Here is a 6,208-nt window from a genome sequence, read left to right on the forward strand (position 1 = left end):
ACAAAAACTAGAAACAATTGAACTCCTGGATTTATTGGAAAAAAATAGCCTAGCTGGAGGACTTTTTGATGAAACTAGTCCGCATTTGCCATTCATAAAGAGGAAAATCCCCCAAAACCTCTCATGGTTAGCTCGAAGACGAGGAGATTCAACTAATGATTCGTCTACCATTGGGGATATTTTATATCAGCCCTGTGGTCGTTGCGAGCACGCAACATAATTCATAACTACCATTCACCGGTGGAATTGGAGCCAGTTCACCTCCTTGGGATACGAATGCTCTATCGCCTGAGTTAAGGTGACTTCTTCAAATTCTCAGTTGGATAGTCTGGGCATAAGATTACTTTACTTTTTTGATAAAGAAATAAGTTAGTCTCTCAAAGAATAATTCACTCATTGGGCTAACAGTGGATGCAATTATGCACTTTGAACAGTTTAAAATCGCCAGGTAGATGATTTCTGAAGTTTTTTTTTCTTTACAGATACTGGGAATGGAAGTTCCTAATAGGTTAAAAGGATAATTTATAGTTACTATAATAAGCGATAAGCATACTATCCGAATAGTGGATTTAGAGTACCCAAATCAATGCTTACGAATGTTTATCGATGGCGATGAAACTACTAATTTTTTTTTAAAACAACAAATAATATAGTTTTAGAAGAAGAAAAAAACTTTTATCTTGTAGCTCTTAGAAACTCTTTTCTCTCTTTTTAATTTCGATAGACTTTGAATTGTGTTTTGTACTTCACAAAATAAACATTCCAATAACGAAGATTGTTTATTTTGAGAGAAATAACTTGGCTGAATTCAAAGCTTTCCCCACCCATTATACGTATTTTCAATAACCCATGTCTTTACTCCCGTGGCTAATAAGAACACTACAACATAAGTTTCTTTTTTTTAAATTTTTTTTTTCGAACATAATAAGCCTGAGGATCCAATCGATTTCCTTTTCCAATTCGAAGTAAAAAAGTTTCGTTTCATCAAGTAATTTTCAAAGAGAAATAGTGAACAAATTTTCAGCATACGATCTACTTCTTAGAAGTGTTTTTTTTCTTTCACGAGGAAAAATCAAAGAAAAAAAATCAATAATCCTATTTGATCTTTATAATTTTCAAAATATTTTGGAGATTTTTTTTATACATGTTACGATTGTATTTCAAAAATAAAAAGGAACTTGCTGTTATAAATTTTTCATAGTTCTTTATCGTATTTCATTTTGCTTCGCTCAAATTTATTATAAAACTTTGTTTCTTTCAATGCAATAGTTTATAAAATATCCCCCAAGAAACAAAATACAATAAAATTATCGAACGCATATCGTTTAAAGGGGATCGAAAAAAAACTATTACCACAATACCTGTATTAAATACCTATTACCGCAGTATTAATTACCACAATGCCAATGTCCCATCGCCCCATTTAATGAAACTATAAGCATCACTGGCGTCAAATATTTTGACGCCAGTTATTGTAAATTTAAAATTGTGATTTTTTCACTGCCCCTGTTAACTTGGTGTACAAAATATTTTTAAATGCTTTTGAAGAGCCGCGATGGCTCAGGGTATAGAGCGTTCGCCTTCCAATGCGGCGAACCGGGTTCGAATCCCAGTCGATGCAAATTTCGCATCCGGCTTGCACCGACCACAGAACTGACGTGAAATATCCTCAGTGGTAGACGCATCATGGATTAGAATCCCCTTGCCGTCAGGCTAACCGTGGGGTGTTCTCGTGGTCTTCCTCTCCATGTAACGCAAATACTGGTTGGCTCCATCAAAAACTCCTCCACGAATACAAATTTCTCCCAATACTCGATCCAGGAGTTCCCTCGTCTTCTGGATAGGGTTCAAAATTGCAAGGCTACTGAGTTAAACATTAGTAGTTGTAAACCCATAAAATTGGGTCGGCTGTTCGAGGACTTATAAACGAAAATAAAATGCTTTAGAAGTAAGTAGCACTTAAACTCAATAATATAAGAACTTCATTCATTTCAAAAATTGTAAAGGAGGAAATGGCGACAAGTTTTAAGCTTTTAAATAATAAGCATCCATTCTCCAGACCTGCGGCTGTGAATTAGAAAAAAAAGGGTTTCCCAACGAATCATTATCAAATATATATTTCCGCTTGTTTCTAGGGATTATCCAATAACCAAGTATACTTTTAAGTTTATATATCAAGCGTACAGACAAGAGACCTACTTGACAGGTTAAAATGATACCTAATATTAAGGACTGAATTGAGATTTATACATTTTATTTTTATTGTTGAAAGCGTATAGATAAACAGTTATTTTGCTAGTCAAAAAAAAAATCAAAACGGGAATGCAAAATCACCTTTTACACATGATCACTCAAATACACCTTTTAAATATGTTGTTCAATGTGCTCGCTCAGAATAAATGAACGCGGTCAAATATCTTGAGGAAAACTGTTGCATCAAATTTTCAAAAACGCAAGTGTGAAATATTTCCAACGAATGCGTTTAATGATACTTAACTCAAGCTTCTAATCTCTCTCCAAGAGAGGACTTCACACAGCATTAAAATTTTATATAGACAACCCCTATTTTTTCTTCTTTTTTCTTCTTTTTTTTTGCAGATTTGGATTATCCAAAAAGTACCCCAATTTGACCCAAGGGTTGTATCATTTTTGGCTGTAGGTAAAAAAAAATTGCAAAGTAAAAATAACATTTTTTTAAGTAGTGATACCTTGAAAAATGCGTAAGTACCAATTTTTAAAAATATAAGAAAAATTTCGAAAAAATATAACATATCTAAAAACTTAGGACATTCTTAATTATTTTTAGGACACATTTTCCTAGGCAATTTTCACCTTTTTGTGGCCAGCATCTATCAGAGTCTAAGCTGCTTTTATTTGTTCCATGCATTTTCGTTTGATTCCAGTTATGATATGTTGATTGCCTGCATTAATCATTGACTGGGGGCTTGATACCCATTCTTTAAAGTCAAAAAGTCTATCAGCGTTTACTTGTGGTAGATTGTGAAAAAAAACACGACGTCATCTATCCCTTGCGATATATTTTGTTTTCTTTTTGTCCAGAAGTCTTTACTGCTTTGTATTTAGTATATGCAGCCTTATGAAATTTTTACATTCTTTGAGTAATGAAAAAATTTGTAATTTTTTTTTTTTTTTTGCAGCTATTTTGATAACTCGTATGTCTTTGATGGGGCCCAGGCTGATTCTTGATCTTTCAAATGTGCCATTTTTATTGTTATAACAGAGAAACTTCTTTCAACTGATGCCTGTCCAGTGGAAAATGTAAAACAGGTTTTTGCAAGAACAGATAAATAACTGTAATGTAAAACATTTATATTATCTTTTAATTTGATAACTTTTCTCAAAAATAACACAAAATATTTTTTGTTGTTGTATATATTCAAAATACTTGACTTTACCTTATCAGGTGGCAGGTGTGGGGATTTCAAATCTGAAATCAGTTTCTTCAAAGAAATAAGTAAAGCTATGAATTTTTTTAATTGACTTAAGTATATTTTTTGTCGAAATGTACAAGTTTAAAAACATTATATAATGGGTTCCTATGCTAATTTAATTCTGATGATGTGTCCTAACGTCCCTAGAAGTTTGTGTCGCACTGTTTACACAACCCCCTGATATTTATAACGTTTTTAAATTTATACGTTTTGACAAAAAAAGTCATTTTTAAAATTTAAAAAAAAAATCTGCAGCTTTCGCAGCAAACCGGTTTCTCTCTTCCAGCTACAGATTTTTTTTACGTTAATTATTATATTTTTTGTCGAAATGCACAAGTTTAAGAAGTTATAAATAACAGGGAGTAACGTAAACTTCTAGGGGAGTTATAGCACATAATCAAGATTAAAACTGTGTACGAACTTATGCCCGGAAATGTCATCTTACGCGACTGTAGAGGCTTTCCTATAATGACCTGGTCAGAAGAACGCAAAAATACAGTTCCTAATAAGAAAGCACTTACTAGCGGCGCATGAGGACATTTCCGGGCATGGGTCCCCTAAGCAGCTTTAATCCGGATAATATGAACAAACTTCACTGGAAGCTTGTCGCAACATTTATGCTACCTTCTGTTATATATAACGTTTTCAAATTTGTACATTTCGACAAAAAATAGACTAAAGAAGTCATTTAAAAAAAAAATCTGCATCTTTAGCAGCAAACCGTTTCCTCTCTTTAAGCGACATATTTTCTTAAAAATGATATATTTGTCGAAATGTTATAAATAAAAAAAAGTTATAAATAACAGGGAGTAACGTTAACTTCTAGGGGAGTTATAGCACATCATCGGGATTAAAATAGCATAGGAACTCATGCCCGGAAATGTCATTGTATGCGACTGGGTACGCTTTCCTATTATGACCTGTTCAGAAGCAAGCGAAGATACAGTTCATAATAGGGAAGCACCCATCGGCGAAGCACGAGAACATATCCGGCCATGGGTCCCTATGCAGTTTTAATCCAGATGATGTGTATCCCAACTTCACTAGTTGCTTGGAGCAACATTTATGCGACCTCCTGTTATATATAAAATTTTTAAATTTGCACATTTCGACAAAAATAGATTAAAAATATCATTTAAGAAAATCTGTAGCTTGGAGAAAGAAACCGATTGCAGATTTGAAATCAGCGATACTAAAGTATTTGAGATCTGTTAAGAAACCTAATGCAACAGAAAATAATCAAGAATTTTTTTTTTTCCTTATGGGTTTCCAAGAATTTTCCCGAGTAGTTCCCTTTTTCTAGAATGCCGTCGTCATTTACATAGGGATTCTACTCATCTGTTATCTGTAAGTTTTGCAACATTTTGTTTCAAAAAAGGCAACTTTTTTAAGTGAAAACAAGTAACTACTTAAATAAAACTGCTTTGCGTCGACTAAAAAAGCAGCTCTCAAATATTGATTAAGGTCTTATACAACTACACTAACAAAAAAATCGACGCACCAAGAAGGAGTTGTCCGATTGAAACGAAAATTGGTGGATAGGAAGACAATGTACAGAATAGTAAATGATTAAAATTTCAGAACAATTGAATAATTTACTGCAGAGTTACAGTAACAAGTTCAATAAGGTGTTGACCCGCCTCTAGCCTGGATACAAGCTGCCACACGGCGTGGCATAGACCGATAAAGCTCCCGGATGGTCTCTTGCGGGATTTCCTGCCAAATTCGATTCAATTGTCGAACGAGGTCATCAACATTCAGTGCCAGATGCAATCGCCTTCCCATCATATCCCAGACATGCTCGATGCGAGAGAGATCTGGCAGGCCAAGGAAGAGTTTGACAAGCTTGCAGACAGTTCTTAGCGACACGTGCCGTATGTGGTCTGGCATTGTCCTGCTGAAAAACCAGCCCAAGGCGCTGCAAAAGGAATGGTAGCAAAACAGGTCTTAGGATGTCGTCGACGTACCGCTGTGCAGTAAGTGTACCTCTAATGACGACCAAAGGGGTCCGGCTGTCAAAGGAAATGGCACTCCAGACCATAATGCCTTGTTGAGGGCCGGTGTGGGGTGCAATAGTGAAGGCGGGATCACCCCTCTGCGTCTCCAAACACGTCTTTGATGATCGTCAGGACACAGTTGGAAGCGGGATTCGTCGCTAAAGACTATACGTCCCCAGTCGGCATCATTCCAGCCATATCTGTTCAAAACATTCATGCATACGAAATTTCAAAGAAATCGGATGATTGTTTCTTGGTGCGTCGATTTTTTTGTTATGGAGTGTATTTCGGTAATATAGGTTTTTAAAAAATATATAGGATTTATAGGAAGACTTTGACACCGGTACTTGTCATATCTCAAAAACAAAAATGAACTCGTCTGATATTTTGAAAAACCTTTTTAATATCCATCTTGAAACCTTCCCTCAAACTAGACCCCACCCTCGAAGAGTCGACCTGGGATAGTGAAAGGGGGTCAAGTTTAATTTCATTCAGATTAATTTTTGAAAATACCAAGCTTTTTTTTTCTTAAATAAGACATTATTTTACATATCTCCCTTTTAAGCACTTTTTTACGTTAGCAATTACAGCGTCACCTACGAAGAAAAATGCAACAACCAGTATATCAAATTGGAGTAATTTATGGAAAATTAAAAAATAGTAGTTCCTATTTAAGATTTTAAAATTGCCTTCACACTCATCCCAGGCGATGAGATAAGGGGGTAGAGTTAAGCTTCATTGAGAGCATCGTTCGAAAAT

Source organism: Parasteatoda tepidariorum, chromosome 1, assembly GCF_982258835.1.
Source record: "Parasteatoda tepidariorum strain Cologne lab strain chromosome 1, Ptep-v5.0, whole genome shotgun sequence".
Lineage (NCBI taxonomy): Eukaryota > Metazoa > Arthropoda > Arachnida > Araneae > Theridiidae > Parasteatoda > Parasteatoda tepidariorum.